This window comes from Balaenoptera acutorostrata, chromosome 1, assembly GCF_949987535.1.
Source record: "Balaenoptera acutorostrata chromosome 1, mBalAcu1.1, whole genome shotgun sequence".
Lineage (NCBI taxonomy): Eukaryota > Metazoa > Chordata > Mammalia > Artiodactyla > Balaenopteridae > Balaenoptera > Balaenoptera acutorostrata.
Window position 1 is genome coordinate 57633729 of NC_080064.1, and position 17674 is coordinate 57651402.

General features: G+C 40.7%; 1 long non-coding RNA gene across 1 annotated transcript; it reads right to left on the reverse strand.

Annotated features, from left to right (window-relative positions):
• Window positions 1–2323: 2323 nt before the first annotated feature.
• LOC130704886 (uncharacterized) lies at window positions 2324–17384 on the reverse strand. The gene is made up of 3 exons (XR_009005437.1): window positions 17069–17384; window positions 13460–13556; window positions 2324–2406 (listed from the first exon to the last, which is right to left on the reverse strand). It is a non-coding gene; the product is annotated as an uncharacterized LOC130704886 (long non-coding RNA).
• Window positions 17385–17674: the final 290 nt, after the last annotated feature.

The following is a 17674-nucleotide window of genomic DNA, read 5'->3' on the forward strand; positions in this document are numbered from 1 at the left end:
TGTTTTTTGCTTTGCTTGCTTAATCTTTGTATTCCTCCCCAACAATCATTATGCTGGCCCTTAGTGAAAGGAGTGCCCTGTGATGTTCGTTGAGCAAATGACCCAAGAAACAAGGTAGAAAACTTTGTTGTTGAAATTACTTGGGAGGTATATCTATCCATCTATCTGATTTTCTTGGGGAAGGAGTAGAGTACGCTGGGGAAAGCAAGGTTTGACAAACCTGTGTTCCAGCCCTTGTTATGCTTTTCCTAGTTGTGGCAATTTGGGCAAATCACTTAAATTTTCCAAGCCTAAATTTTCTCATAATTAACAGGAACGAACAATAGGCAGTTAAAAATGGAATCCGATGTAACTTTACATATAGTAGGGGATCAACAAATCTTTACTGTCTGGATGTGTGTTCTTATGGGTGGAAGGATTAAAAATCACCTTCTCCTTTGAAAACAGAATGCAACAATACGTTTTGATTAATTTAAGGTTCTGTAAATTAAGTTCCAGTTAATCTAGATTTTTCCAAACACACCTTAAGACTCCAGGAGGATAAATGCTCTCACTTCAACCCACCAATATGGGATTATGCTGACACTGATAGACTCATTTTGAAATGGAAAGAAACATGTAATCATGTTAGTCCACGCTCTTCCAATGCTGTAGAAACCCTCAAAAATATGCCTGATTGAAAGCTTCCAGTGATAGAGAACTCAGCAAGATTCTTCTGAGATGAGGTAAATTGTTAAGTTTTTGAGATGGAATCAAACTGTACTCTTCTAGAGCACCCACTCTGTTTTTTTTTTCCTTCTGTAGCCAAATAGTTCCTCTTCTAATTTCTTGTTCCAATTGAAAATAGGAGCCAACCTTACAGAGTTTGTGACTATGTGACCTTGGGAAAGGTTATATAACCTCTCTGTGCCTCAGTTTCCTTATCTATAAAATAGAAGCAATAATAACAGAACCTATGTCAAAGATTATTGTGAGACTTAAATGAATTAAGGCTGTAAAATATTCAGGATAGTGTCTGCCCTACAGTATACATTAACACATGCTAACTGTATATAGCTAGAGGTAGCATGGTTTCTATATTGTAGTTCCTTCAAGCACTTTCTATATGACAAATTCATCATTCTGGTCTATTTATCCTGGGTTTGCTCACATTGACAGTGTTTTCTTAGGATGAGTGTCCAAAAGCACCGTGTTTCAGTCACGGTGGAGCACAGTGTGGCTCTTGCCCTTCTTTGTTCTGGACACTGGTCCACAGCCCAGATCATATTCATTTGGTGAGAAGTCAGTGACTCACCCTGGTGATTCACAAGGTGCTTACAGGCAAAGAAGCCCTTCACACCTTTTCACACGAACCACTGTGAAACCGTGTCTCCACCTTTCTGTGCTTGTAGAATTGAGTTCCTGCAACTCAGTGCATCATTTACGCTTTATTGATATGTTTTATCTGAAAAACCAGTGGAGTATAGAAAAGAGGGTTTTTTGTTTGGGTGTCAGACTGACTTGCGTGTCAGTCCCAGCTCTAGCACTACCTTTAAGACATTAGAGAAGGTATTTAACTTGTTTGATTTTCAGTTTCCTTTTCTGTAAGATGGAGGCATGATATCCACATCAAAGCATGATTTAAAAAGACTAAGTGACATAACTAATGCAAAGAGTCTGGCACATTCAGACATGTCATAAATGAGAATTATTAATAATTTTAACACCCTACAATGATGGTTAAATGAGGCAGCATATGTGTGTGGGGAAAAATCTTCATGTTGTTGGTTTTAATCCTAAAACCAAATTCCTTTTGGCCTAAAAATAATTTTGAATTCTGATTCTGATAATCTGCTACCTATGAGCCCACCCCCACCCCGACATTTGTAATCTACATCTTTAATAAAAATGTATTCTATATTTTCATTTACATTTTTAGTAAAAGTGTTAATCAAAAATGGAGGTGTGGGCTTCCCTGGTGGCGCAGTGGTTGAGAATCTGCCTGCTAGTGCAGGGGACACGGGTTCGAGCCCTGGTCTGGGGGGATCCCGCATGCCGCGGAGCGGCTGGGCCCGTGAGCCACAGCTGCTGAGCCTGCGCGTCTGGAGCCTGTGCCCCGCGACGGGAGGGGCCGCGATAGAGAAAGGCCCGCGCACCGCGATGAAGAGCGGTCCCCGCACCGCGATGAAGAGTGGCCCCCGCTTGCCGCAACTGGAGAAAGCCCTCGCACGAACCGAAGACCCAACACAGCCAAAAATAAATAAATAAATAAATAAATAAATAAATAAGAAAATCCTTTAAAAAAAAAAAAAAAAAAAAATGGAGGTGTGTTAAACCACCACCAGTCTTCCAGATCAGCATCGATCCATTTGTCAGTGTTTCATACGTGGTCAGTCAATTATAAATTCAGCTTTGTATGCCATTCACCTATGTGGAAAAACATATCAGAAAAAATGTGATCAAAGACTTTTCTGAAATTTAGACATATTGTGTCTAAAGCACTTCCCCCCTTAGTACAATCTACTAAACCCTAACTAACTGAGAGAAGCGACTATTATAGAATGACTTTTCTTTTTCTTTTTTTTTAAAGATTTATTTATTTTATTGATTGATTGATTGATTGCTATGTTGGGTCTTCGTTTCTGTGCTAGGGCTTTCTCTAGTTACGGCGAGCGGGGGCCACTCTTCATCGCGGTGCGCGGGCCTCTCACTATCGGGGCCTCTCTTGTTGTGGAGCACAGGCTCCAGACGCGCAGGCTCAGTAGCTGTGGCTCACGGGCCTAGTTGCTCCGCGGCATGTGGGATCTTCCCAAACCAGGGCTCGAACCCGTGTCCCCTGCATTAGCAGGCAGATTCTTAACCACTGTGCCACCAGGGAAGCCCCTAGAATGACTTTTCTAAGGGAACTCGTGCTAGTTACTTTTCTCTCAATGACCCACACACCATACATTAATCTATTCTAGAATTCTTGATGATCTATTCTAGAATTTTTCGTACAACTGATGTCATGCTCAACATGTACTGATGGACTCTATCTTTCTAAAGATTGGGATAATATTTGTCTATCACATTCCCCCAGATGTATGACATATTATGTGTTCTCTCTGATTCCTCAAAGATCACCAGTTATGAGTCAAAAACCACATTGGTTAAGTCCTTTTAACATCCTGGGAAATCGTGTACCTAGAGACATGAAAGCACTTAAAGAACAGAGATGCTCTTCTAACACATCTGTGCTTTATTTGGCAAGTCTAGCAGAAGAGCATGGGGAAGAAGGGCAGGAGGGGCTGTATGCCAGGAGGAAGGAAGAGCACAGGAAAAGAGTAGGGATATGAAAGGATATCATTGAGGCTCATCCATATACTCATTCATCCCACAAAAATTTATTGTGTGCATACTGTTGGGCCAGAAGCTATACTAGACACTGGAGATACAGAGATATTTAAACAAATAAAAGACCTACTCGCATTAAATAATGTTATAGTTAGAGAGACAGATAGTAATCAAATTTTTTAAATGCAAGTGTATTATTAGGAATTGATATCGGTTCTCTAAAGGATGGAAATACAGTTACATGAGAGTATTAAAAGAAATCACGTGGACCTATTTGTAAGGAAAGGGAGAGGGAAGATTTTCATGATTGTAAAAACAATTTGTGCCAAAGCTCTGTAGCAGGAGGGAGCAGAGTGCCCACGAGGACCTGAAACAAGGCTGGTTTGACTTGAGATGGTGGCTGGTGAAGCAGGCACAGGCTATAACTCACAGGGCATTTTAAGGATTTTGCTCTTCCTTAAACACAATGAGAACCTACTGAAAATTTGAGGCAGGGAGGCAATATGATCAAACTTGAATTTTGGAAAGATCATTCTGAATACAGAGTGGAGGGCAGATCCTGAGAGGACAATGAAAAATGTGGGAGAAAAGTTAGCAGGTGATTTCAGTAGTCCAGCAAAAATGAAATGATATCTTGGACTAGGATGGGACAGTAGAGATGGAGAGAAATGCATGAATGTGGAGCAATTTAGGCCTTGCATTTACAGATCTTGGTGATGGATGATATTAGAGAAGAAAGAGGGAGACAAGACTAAAGAATAAATCCCAAGTCTCTAGCTTATAAAACTGGAAAGGTACTGAAGTTGTTTTCTGAAAAAAGGAACACTAGGAAGAACTGTTGTGGGGAGGCATGATTCCAGTTTGGGGTGTGTTGATTTTTGGTTTGGTTGTCTTTGTGACATCCAAGTGGATGTGAAATAGATAGTTTGAATATGACAGTTTGGAACTCAAAGAAGCCTGGGCTACGAGATACCCACAGATCATACGTATGGTAACTGAAGCTGTGGGATGTCCTGTGGAGACACTATATAGTGAGAAAAGAGGGTTGGGGGTAGGACTAATCTTTGAGGAACTCTGTTATTCGATGACAGAATATAAAAAGGATAGGTCTGTAAAGAAGAATGAGAAAGAGAAGTCAAAGAAGTGGGGAGTGTACCAAGAGAACCTGGTGTCTAAGAAGGATAAAGAAAAAGATTGCTTTAATAAGGAGTTGGTCTACAATACTGAATTCTGCTGAGAGATGAAATAAGTAAGAAGGAAAAAATATTCATTTTATTTAGAATTATGGATATTACTGGTGAACTTAGATCATTTTCAGTGAAGCGATGGCTCAGTGGCCAGTTTTCATTGAATAAAGAGTAAGAGGGAAGTGAAAAAATGGAGGCAGTGAGACCAGACAAGAAGCTTAGTTATGAAGAGGAAGACCGAGAGGGACTGAGGGAAGGAAGATGGAGGGATCATTTATAATGTCTGCTTGGGAAAACAGAGTGGTGTGGTCCAAAGCACTGGTAGAAGGATTAGTCTTAGAAGAAAAGCTACTTTCTCCAATATACCAGAAAAGGAGGGGTATATGTATAAGTGGACTTGTGAGTTCAGTGAAGGAAAGTTGAAAGAATTTCTTTCTTCTGGTATCTTTGATATTCTTTCAACAAAAGAACATTGGTCCTTTCACACTAGCCATTTCTTTTAACCAAGAGGAACATTTGGTTAAAATCGAGTAAAAACACTTTTGGAGGATACTAAAGGAACTCAAGCATCCAACTGTTGGAGGAAAACTGATTGTTCAGCCTGAAGAAATGATAACTCCACTTGGAGAAGGGAAATAGAAGAAACATTTAAATGTGTAAGTAATTCTTAAGTAAAAAGAAAATTAGTTTGTACTTAATTACAGTAAGGATGGGACCCAGGCCAAAGGAAAATATGGGAAGTCTTGTTTTGGCCCAGAATTATGACAAACTGGATTTTCTAATTGTTCTTATTGCCCAAAGATGGAATAATATGATCAAAGATGTGGTGAACTGAAGATATTAGAAGTGGTTGTTCAAGGAGACTTTTACGTTGGGGCTGATGCTAAAGGGAAAATTCAAGCATGAGATGGGAGGCTGGATGTTGGGAGTTTCCCTTTCTTTGACTGTTTTTCTCCCCTTTACACATGAAGACAATTTGTTCTCTCCTTCTTCAGCATGAAGTTCATTCTCCCTGAGAAGATAGAAAGAGGGGAAGATAGGAAAGAAAGAGAAGATGTGAGGATTATTAGGCTAGAGTTTTCCTGTGAATTATATAACTTCTACACTATCTGCCAAGCTATAAGACCCCCTGTCCTTCTTTGACTGTGTGTTTGTGTGTGTGTGTGTGTGTGTGTGTGTGTGTGTGTTTTGTTTGGCTTGATTTTCATCAGAGCTTTGAATACTCCCTCTATTGTCCTCAGCAATTTTCCACGTAGCTTATTCTCATTGTTTTCTTGCTAAGCATATATTCACGTTCATCAAGTGGCTGTCTTGACTCTTATGGTCTCAAATTTTTGTATTCATTCTGGAAAAGCTGTTCCTCTTCCTATCATTTTTTATACCTATTATATTACAAACTGAGCTCTTTAGAGAGCAACTTTGTGCAGTCACATGAGTTTTTCTTATTACCTTTCTAAAATCCAGGAATAATGATCATTTGCATAGCACTTAATAAACATTATAGTATCCATTCATAGGCATCACTGCATTTGATTATTACAAAGACTCCTTGAGATACAAGTTATGTGCCACCCAGCTACAACAGCATCACCACTACCATGATCACCATCATAATCATCTCCACCAACTCAGTTTTATAGAGGCCCAGAGAAGACTAAGAAAGTGCCTCAAGTCATTTCACTGGACTGATGAAAAGCAGAGACTCAAGGGGAGATCTGCATGACATGAAACTCTAAGCTCTTTCTATATGTAAAGCTGCTGCCCCAAGACTTGTGTCCTCAGCTATTGTAAATTTGGAGTTGGCATGGTCACTTTCTCCAAAACTGCCTGCTATTTCCTCTGTAACACACTCTTCCTCTTTGTTTGAAATTACATGGAATTGCAGTTCCCTTCATTACTTCTCTTAGTTACAAAGAATATTTATTGAATTATTGAATAAACTTTCTGGGATACCCTCCTTTATGAAATTCTCTTGAATATTAATATTTCTTAGGTAGTCTGAGCCATCTTCTCTGAGTCAAATTATTCTGTCCCTTTTGAGCTCTCTGTGTCTAAATTGTCCCTCTTAGAGGCATAAAAACACCCACCGTGACAGTGTCTCTAATCTTTCAGTCTGTTAGTCATTCAGTCAATCAAAAACTATTTACTGAGTGCCTGACACATGCCGAACACTATTTGGGCTCTTAGGATAGATTGGTGAAAAACAAAAGAAATACATAAACCATATAGAGAAACATTAACCAAATAATTGCAAAAATATGTGTTAGTCAAGTGAGTATTTATTTGTCCTTTTTGCCCTTTGTTAGCTCTTTTATTTTTTCCTTTGTTAGGACTTTTGCAGTTAATATGAAAAACCTACCCTTTGTTAGCTCTTTTATTTTTTCCTTTGTTAGGACTTTTGCAGTTAATATGAAAAACCTACCCTAGAAAATTATGTCTTTAACATACCTTTTAACATTCAACTTTCCCACAATGTCCCTTGTTCTCTTAGAAACCATCTTACCCATTCACAGGCAAAAAGAATTTTAGTTAGAAGGGAACTTTGAAATTAGCCACTCTGGTACTTCTCAAACTTGAATGTGCATACAAATCAACTGGGAATCTTATTAAATGCAGATTCTGAATCAGTAGATCTTGGGTGAGGCATGAGATTCTGTATTTTTTAGCAAGGTCCCAGATGATGCTGATGCTGCTGGTACATGGACAGTACTTTGAATATCAAAGATCTAGTCCTCTGGTGTACAACAAGGAGTATCCATCAGAATATCTTGTTTTGCAAAATACAAATTCTGAATCAGACTTTTGCAGGAGCCAGGACATATGAAATTTTAAAAAGCAGTCTCAGACTCCACTTCCATTTAATATAAATTAACTGGGTTTACCATCCTGACTGAAACAACCAAAATAAAAAAACTTGACAAATTATGATGCAGTGGTTTTCAAAACCCTAGACATTGGTCAATGAAGGGGAGTGATTTCTGAGAAACAGAAAACAAGTGAGGTGAGCCCAATAATCTCCCTTGAAAGAATTTCCAAGCCATGTAACCCAAGCAGAGCCCAGCTGACTCCCTGAGTTGAAGATAGAGCTGAGAGTCAGAGGAGAACAAGGAGACTATAGTTCTCAGGATGGAGTACCAGGAAAGAGGGAGCTTAACAGAGAGAACCTCAGAGGTCTGCCGAAAGCCCTTCTCAAGTATATGGCAGAGTACTGATCATCACATACCTATGAGAAAACAACCCAAGTCAAAGGTAAGAATTATTGAAATGGATAAGAGATAACAGTCCCCTGTGCTCACATAGAGCTGGAAAGAGTGCCTGTACCTTCCAGCCAGACTGGAAAATCTCATGATTCATGGGGCATTAGTTAGAGTACCAAGGATGAACTGCCTTGGGTAAGGAATAATTAATCTCAAATAAAGTACTGCTATAGGGGCTTCCCTGGTGGCTCAGTGGTTGAGAATCTGCCTGTTAATGCAGGGGACATGGGTTCGAGCCCTGGTCTGGGAGGATCCCACATGCCGCGGAGCAACTGGGCCCATGAGCCACAACTGCTGAGCCTGCGCGTCTGGAGCCTGTGCCCCGCAATGGGAGGGGCCAGGATGGTGGGAGGCCCATGCACCGTGATGAAGAGTGGCCCCTGCACTGCGATGAGGAGTGGCCCCTTCTTGCCGCAACTGGAGAAAGCCCTTGCACAGAACAAAGACCCAACACAGCTAAAAATAAATAAATAAATAAAGTAGCTATTAATTAAAAAAAAAAAAGTACTGCTATAGTCTCCTCTAATAAATCTTAAAAAACCATAGGATCACAGTGTTTTCAAGTAACTTAACAGCATCACAGAATAAAGGTCAAGAATATTATAGAAATACAAATTATCCAGCACCAAACAAGGTAAAATTCAAAATTTATGGCATCTAATGAAAACTTGCCAGGCACAGAAAGAAGAAAATACCACCCATAATGAGGATAAAAATCAATCAAACAAAACTAACACTTACCTAGCAGAAATGTTAGAATTAGGAGATAGAAATACACTTGAAGCTGTATTCCTTATGTTCAAAATGTTAAGGAGAGATAAGAAAGATATAAAAATACATTAAGTGGGATTAATAGCAGATTAGACATTACAAAAGAAAAGATTAGTGAACTTGAAGACATAGTGATGGAAACTATTCAAACTGAAACAAAAAGAGAAGAGAATTAAAAAAAAAAAAAGAAATGGACCAATCATCACTGTGCTTCAGGACAGCTGCAAGGGGGCTAATAAGGAGTAGATGGAGTCCCTGAGGAAGGGGGAGGGGTTCATTAAAATCTTTTAAAAAATAAATTCTGAAAAATTTCCAAATTTGATAAAAACTATAAGCCCACAAATATAAGAAGCTCAGTGAAACCCCAGAACAAGAAACTTGAGGAAAATGACATCAAAGCACATCATTATCAAATTTCTTAAAGCCAGTGATAAAAAAAATGTTAAAAGTAGCCAAGGCAGGTGGAGCAGGGAATTAGGTTATGTATAGAGGAGCAAAGATAAACATACCAACGATTTCTTGTCAGAAATAATGGAAACAAGGAGACAATGGAACAACATCTTTAAAGTACTGAAAGAAAAACTGTTAACCAAGAATTCTATAGCAAGTGAAAACACCTCTCAAAAATGGAGAAACAAAGGTTTTTTACAGACATACAAAAGGTGAAAGATCGTGTAGCCAATAGACTCACAGTATAAGAAATGTTCATGGAAATCCTCAAGCAAATGGAAAAGGAAACCAGATGGAAACTTGAATCCACCAAGAAATGAAGAGCCCCAGAAATGACAACTATACTACTAAATATATACTTTTATCTTAATTTTAAAAATCTTTTAAAAAGATAACTGACCCTTTAAGCAAAAATGAAAACAATGCAGCATGAAGTTTATAAGATAGTCCGCATAAAGATGCTACATTGCTAAAAGCTTTAGATTCAATGGGTAATATTAATTAAAATGCATTGAAGCTTTACATATAATAACTCATCTAAACCCTACCATAGCCCAACGAGACAGATACCTCTATGAGTCCAATTTTATAGATGAGAGAACTAGGAGACAAGCTGATAAAAAGTAGAGACAGGACATAAACTCAGGAGTTCAGACCTGGAGTTTGTAAGCTTGACCACTGCACATACTGCCCTCTCTTTTTGTTTGCTCGTTTTTGTTTATTAGGGATTCCACTTTTTAAAAATCTTCTAAGTTAAAATTTTTTGACCTCACTTAGCACATCTAACATTGGGGGGCCTTGATTGTTTCTCTCAAAATGTTATTTGGGGTTTGGGCTTAACTTATTCTTTCCATATATATATATATATATATATATATATATATATATGTATATGTGTATATATATATATACACACACACACGTATATATATATATGTGTATATATATATATATATATATATATATATATATATATATACACATACGTGTGTGTATAGTGCTGGGGAAATAGAGATTTAAAAGATAATCTTTGACTTCACTGAGCCCACAGTTAGTGCGGGTAAGAGGCAGGTAAGAGAAGGTTTCCTTACTACGCAGTGGGGAAAGTACATCGTTAGTAGAAAACAGAGGGTGTTATGAAATCACAGAGAGAAGCTTTTGCTATGTCTCCTTAGGGAGTTGGAAGAACTGTGGCAAGTATTCTGGGAAGAGCTGATTAGAATTCTATAGTAGCTTCACAATTTAGTCTGTCTTTTAAGATTGCTTTAAATCATGCATGTCTGTGCTCAGTGAGCATGGGCACGTGTGTGTGAGGGCCACATACTGCCTCACACAAGGGGCTGGCAGAGAGAAAGTACTCAAATATTTGATGAGTCAACTGAAATTTACACATACACACATGCCCATTTAACCCGCCAGAAGCTGTCTTTAACTTTTTATTTTGCACCTCTGTTTCTCTCTACACACTTTGCAACACCTGCAGCTGCCCTGCCTTGGACCCGATGGTTGAGGTTTCTCCTCAGTATGACTTATAAACTTCTTCCCAACACACCTGCCTTTGGGGCTGGAATCATGTCCAAGGGCTACCATAACAAATGACCACGAGGTTGGTGGCTTGCCCCAACAGAAATTTATTCTTTCATAGTCTGGATGCCAGGATTCTAAAATCAAGTCGTTGGCAGGTCTGTGCTCTCTCCAAAGGCTCTCAGGAAGAATCCCCCTTGCGTCTTCCAGTTTCTGCCCTTTGTTTGTGGGTTCATAACTCCAGTCTCTGCCTCTGTCTTTACATGGCCTTCTCTTCTGTGTCGCCTTCTCTTCTCTCTTATCAGGACACCTGTCATTGGATTTAGGGCCCACCCTGATAATGAGATCATCTTGAGATCCTTAATTATATCTGCAAAGGCCCTTTTTCCAGATAAGGTCACATTCACAGATGCTAGAGGCTAAATATGGGCATAGCTTTGGGGGTGTACCCACAATTCCACTCATTCCAGAGGCATTTCCAGCAGGGTCAGGACTAGGATGAGGAGAGTGAGGCACTCGACTCAGCTGCAAAACTGAAGGGGACACGAAAAAAAGCTCAGCAGTATAAATAAATTAATAATAGAAATAAATATTTTAATAAAATATTTCCCCAAATCAAAATGAGTGCCAAAAGTCAACAATTAAAAAATATTGAAAAAGTAAATAAAGACAGAATCAGTGATTTTTTTTTTTCCTTTTGGGTTTCTAATATGGCTTAGCTTGCCACTCACTTCCAGAAACAGCCAAGCCTCTCATCCATAGTGAGCTGAGCCAGATCCACCATTTCCTCTGTCACAATTTGATCACCCTTCCCAGAAACAAGGCTCCCAGGAGTTTTACTCAGGAGACCAGGCCACTATGCGCCAGGCTTCTCACTTCTAAAGAAGGCTTATTTGTCTCATGAATTGTGCAAACACCTCCTGAGAAGCTAATTAAAATGGAAGCCCATGCTACCAAATCTGGGAAGCCTCCAAATAAGCATCGTGAGGCAACCAGAAAGTGTTATTAATACACACACCCAACCTCTCACTGTGGCTTAAAGGGGAAGAGGACTTGGAAGGACAAACTCAGAAAGGTGACTTTAAGGTGGAAGGTGCTGAGCCTCACTGCCAAGCACAGCATGGGACAAACGGAGGACACTCAGTATGTGCGGAAATGAATACTTGACTCTTGGTGGGTGGGGAGAGTTTAGGAACAGGAATAAAAGCAAATCCCCTGCTTCCTAGCACCAGTAAGAAAGAAGAAATGCTATCTCTGTGCGATTTGTATGCTATCACCTAAAGCTAAACGATTACTATTGATTATGTAATGCTAAATGAAAACAGTCATGTTTAATGCTAAATAATCAGCATGAAATAATAACCACAGACAAAGTGTCATAAAAAATATGATCCCAGTTACAAGAGTATAGCAAAAATATTTTAAAATAGGTAGGAACAAACTTAAGAGGAAATAGGCAGGAACTATAGAAAGAAATTGGCACTTAAGGGCATAAAGGAAGACTTTTCTAAGTGGCAATATATACTATATCCCTGAGTGGTAAACTCAGTGTCATAATAATCTAAATTCACCTCAGGTTCGCATATGAACTTAATGTAATTTCAAAAAAGAATCAATGGTAGTTTTTTGGAGAAATTTAACAAACTGATTTAAAAATTCATCTGAAAGATCAAAGCAGTGAGAATAGCTGAAGAACTGTTGAAAGAAAAAGTTATGGACAACATGAACTTCCAGGTAATTAAAATTATTATAAAACTATAATAATTAAGACAAGGGACAGTGTTACAGGATAAGAAAATGGACATATACAATGGAAGAGAAAGTCTAGAAACTGAACTGTTTATATATGACTTCAAAATGTGATAGACTTCATATCATACCATTTTTCAAAGGAAGTTGATTAATATAGTTCAAACCTGTAGCTATTTATTAATCATCAGAGAAAAATAGACTCAAATTTCATATTATATATGAAGTAAATTTAAATTGGTTATAGAATTAAAGGTAGAAATGAATTATTAGAAATTATAGGAGACTCTTTTATCTCAAGGTGGAGATAGGTTTTCCGAGCATAAAAACAAGGAAAGAAACTATAAAGGAAAAGATTGATCAATTCTTCTCCATAAAATTTAAAATATATGTGCTAAAATTTACTATAAACAAAAGTAAAGGAAACAATAAATATAGAAAATATATGTCACATATATGAAAGGCAAAGGATATAATTTTTTATATAATAGGTTTCCCAAAGATCAATAAGGGATGATTTTTATACTCAAAATCAATAAACAGTTCTCAAAAATCAATAAAAAAGAAAAGATGAATACTCAAAAAGTGAGTAAAGCCCATAAATAGAGAATTCAGTTTAAAAAGAAATCAAAATGGCCAGTTATTATGTGAAAAATATTATCCTTACAAGTAACAAAACAAATGCAAGTTACAGTAACAATGAGATACCATTTCTCAAATTGACAAAGTTATTTTAAAAAATCAAATCCAATACTGAGACTACAGTAAAATTAGTACTCACATTCTCACATACTCAGTTTGGGTAGAAGTATCAATCAATACAAGTCTTCTGAAAGGGATTTGGGTACTAAAAATAATTCTAATCCTTTAACTTAGTAATTCTATTTTTAAGTGGAGCTGACTAAGGAAATGATTTAAGTATACACATAGATTTATTGATATTCGCTCTATAATATCATATATAACATATTCACTATAATATTATTAAATTGGAAAAAAAGCTTTAAACAGTCTCAATGTCCAACACCATGAAAACAAATAAATGATGGGATTCTATGATGCCATCAAACTAATATTTTTGAATAATATTTAATTATATAATATATTTAGGTTAAATTTATTAAAAACTGTATAATAAATATATAAAACAAAAACCACATTAAACACACAAATGTATACTACAAGAAAAAGAATAATTAATACCAATACCTTAATATTAAGTTTCTCTGAGGGATAAGAGTTCGACTGGTTTCTGTTTTACACTTTTCTTTGTTATTCAGATTTTCTACAATTAGAATGCACTATTCTATAATCAGAAAAAAAAGAAGAAAAGGATTAAAAATATGTTTAAAAATCTTAATCACCGGCTCATAGGATGTCAGCACTTGAAAGAGCATTAGCAAGAACCTGACTCAATTCCCTCGTTTTTCAGACAAAGAAACCAGAAAACTGATGACTGGAGAAGCCAAGTATTCTTTGCAAGTGTAGAAGGTGTATCCCTCCAAAGCCCAGGCTATTTTGGAGGGTCCCTGTGCAGTCATGGTGCTCTTGGGGACATGGAAGGCCAATGGCAATTTTCCCATTCATCTCAAGCTCTGGCCATTCCTGCTTGATACCTTAAGACCAGAAAGTGGAGGGTATAACCACAACCCAGGGACTGTGGGAAGTCAAAAGCAGGGGTGGGCAAGTGGGAAGGAGTAGGAAATGGACAAAGCAAGGCCCAAGCCCTGACAGAGGATGAACTACCACTGACCAAGGTGGGGTAAGATGACCCATGAAGAGAATTAGAAGCACATCTTGGGGGACCACAGCCAGAGTCAACAAATGCCTCCAGCCTCAGGCCCAGGCCAGTTTGGACAGTCTCAGGAGGAGGGTCTGGATTGCCAAGACCATAATCCTGCCCTGGCTGTGTATTTTCTCCTTGTATGGCTGAGAGTGGACAGCTGACAGATCTATGGTTTCAAAAGAAAAAGGTGAAGCTGACACTAAACCAAGAGAAGAAGTGGCAGAACCTTGCTGAGAAGAATTCTCAGCTATCAGGAAAACCTGCCAGAAAGTCTGCAAGGAGGCCTGGTCCACAACTGCTTGGCTGAAGGCTGCCAGCTCAGTTCGTGGGTGTCAGAAAGGCTTGGGTGGTGGGTAAGCTTGGGGCTGGAGGCCCGTGTTCATGTCCCAACTCCACCGCTTCCTAGTGATAATGAGCAAGTTACTTATGCTCTCCAAGCCTCCGTTTTCTCATACATAAAATGAGGATAATAATAATCCCTATCTTGTAGGGTTACGGAGAAGATAAAAGGATATATTGCATGGAGCATGAATAACACTGAATTATTATTATCTTTTCTTTCTCTTTTCGTCTTCCTGGGAGCCAGATCCATTATTTGCATTTATATTAGAAGAGAAGAGGAACGGAATAATAAGTAAACAGTTACTTATTGAGTCTCTGCCCCATGCTTTACACTAACTGCCCTCTTAATCTTCCCCAGGGCCCACGAGGAAGGCAGTAAGATCTTTCACTTGCAGAGAAGTTGTAACTCAGAGAAGCTAAGTCACTTGTGTAAGATCTAACTTGAAGCAGACAAAGAATTCTGTATTCTTCCAAAATTCCTGCCCGATCCAGCAGTCAGGCCTCCCCCAGCCCGTGCTGCCTTCCCAGGCCCAAATGCCCACAAACTCAGTGCCATGGCCCCTACACACCTGCCGCCATGGGAACCGGGCTCCTCGCCCCTCAGTCACGCAGAACTGGAACACTGTCCTGGTTTTACTAGCCAAGCTGACCCAGGCCAGGTCAGAGTCAGATCTGCCATGCCTGAGCTCAGGTCACAGGCACCCTATTGACAGAGAGATGCCACATGCAGCGTCCACGGCCTAGCAAAACATGGGAATTCAGAGGAAAGCACTGATCAGAAAACTCTGTGTGTGTGCTTCTATGCCACAGGGACTTTCTGGAGCTGAAGGAAGCCTGTGAAGGTAGAGAGAACCCAGAGGGATGAGGGGCTGGGAAGCATGTTAGTGAAGCGGGATCATGGGGGTGGAATCTGTGGTGGGGTGGAGAGTTGGGGGAGACTCTTTCATACTACATGTCCTATAAGACTCCCTAACATGGCTTAGCCCTTTCACTCCACGAAGTAGGATACTGAGGCTCAGACGTGGCAGAGAGAGGCTGCTTCGCGGGACAGAAAGAGCCGGGCTTGTGATTCTCTGAGATCTTTGCTCCAATTCTAGTTTCTTTACTCACTTTGCTGTGTGATCTAAGACAAGTGTAATAACACAACTACAGCTCACATTCACGACGGAGTGCTTAGTAAGGGCGAAGCCCTGTCCTAAGCTTTGAACATTTATTACCCCACTGCATCCTCAGGGTAACCCTAGGAGATGGGATCCATTATGTTCTCGCTTTCACGGCTGTGACTGAGGCACTGAGCAGACTCCCACCTCTTCTTGGGGCTCAGAGTGCTCAGCAGACGTCCTAAGGCCACCTTGGGCAGACCCTTGTCCTTTATAGCCCAGGGAGACTCTGGCAATCAAAGGGCCAATGTCAGAATTTTTCTTTTTTCTATTAAAAACACTTCTCTGGGTAAAGCTGTGTGAAGGAGGTTCCTAGAGAGACGTTCATGAAGTTTGTGAAGGGCAGGGGCAGTGTGGCTGGAGCCCTGTCTGCTAAACCTGATCACCAAGACTCCCTCCTATTCAAAGGAGCAGTGCTCCCCTCCCCCATGCTGGGCTCTGTATTTCCAGAACCTTGGGCTTTGCTCTCTAAGAGCCTCAGCTGTGTTGAAACTCTGTAGAATTCAGGGGAAATCGGTGCTGGGTCAGAGCCCGTGTAGTTATCCCTGTGGGAGTTTCCAGCTTTGTGTGGGCTCGATGTCAACAATTTGTATCCGAGAAACTCTAGAGCTGGTCAAGGGCCAAAGTTCTCTTTACCCTTCCCAGGTTATTGGCAAGACAACTCAAAGTTCACATTTTTACGAAAGAAAGAGATTTGATTGTCATGAGAGGAAAGAGCCGATGTTTATCTGATGCCGGGCGTGTGCAGGGCGTTTACGTTCGTCCTCTCACATGGCTCTCACGCTAGAGGGTGGGGTGGGGAACACGATCCCCATTTTATGTTATTTTATTATTTTATTTTTATTTTTATTTTTTGGCATGGCATGTGCTATCTTAGATCCCCAACCAGGGATCGAACCTGCACCCCCTGCATTGGAAGCACGGAGTCTTAACCACTGGACTGCCAGGGAAGTCCCACAATCCCCATGTTAGAGAATGGAGAACTGAGCTGGCCAGGTCACCCAGTGAATAGTAAAACTGGGAGATTCTTCTCTTTCCAAAGCTAATGATCTTTTCACTGCCTATGATTCCTTGCTAAATTTCCAACCAAGAGACAGTATCATGTAGTGGTCTAAGAGTATAAACCAGGAGGCAGCTTCAAGATGGCAGAGGAGTCAGACATGGAGATCACCTTCCTCCCCACAAATACATCAGAAATACATCTACATGTGGAACAACTCCTACAGAACACCTACTGAATGCTGGCAGAAGACCCCAGACCTCCCAAAAGGCAAGAAACTCCCCACATACCTGGGTAGGGCAAAAGAAAAGAGAAAAAACAGACAAAAGAATAGGGAAGGGACCTGCACCTCTGCGAGGGAGCAGTGAAGGAGGAAAGGTTTCCACACACTAGAAGCCCCTTCGCGGGTGGAGACTGCGGGTGGCGGAGTGGGAAAGCTTCGGAGCCACGGAGGAGAGCGCAGCAACAGGGGTGCGGAGGGCAAAGCAGAGAGATTGCCGCACAGAGGATCTGTGCCGACCAGCACTCACCAGCCCGAGAGGCTTGTCTGCTCACCCGCCGGGGCGGGCAGGGGCTGGGAGCTGAGGCTTTGGCTTCGGAGGTCAGATCCCAGGGAGAGGACTGGGGTCAGCTGCGTGAACACAGCCTGAAGGGGCTAGTGCGCCACGGCTAGCCGGGAGGGAGTCCAGGAAAAAGTCTGGAGCTGCCTAACAGGCACAAGACCATTGTTTTGGGGTGCACAAGGAGAGGGGATTCAGAGCACCGCCTAAATGAGCTCCAGAGACGGGCGTAAGCCGTGGCTATCAGCGCAGACCCCAGAAACAGGCATGAGATGCTAAGGCTGCTGCTGCCGCCACCAAGAAGCCTGTGTACAAGCACAGGTCACTAACCACACCTCCCCTCCCAGGAGCCTGTGCAGCCAGCCACTGCCAGGGTCCCGTGATCCAGGGACAACTTCCCCGGGAGAATGCACGGCACTCCTCAGGCTGGTGCGTCACGCTGGCCTCTGCCCCCACAGGCTCGCCCCGCATCCGTACCCCTCCCTCCCCCAGCCTGAGTGAGCCAGAGCCCACAAATCAGCTGCTCCTTTAACCCAGTCCTGTCTGAGCAAGAACAGATGCCCTCAGGCGACCTAC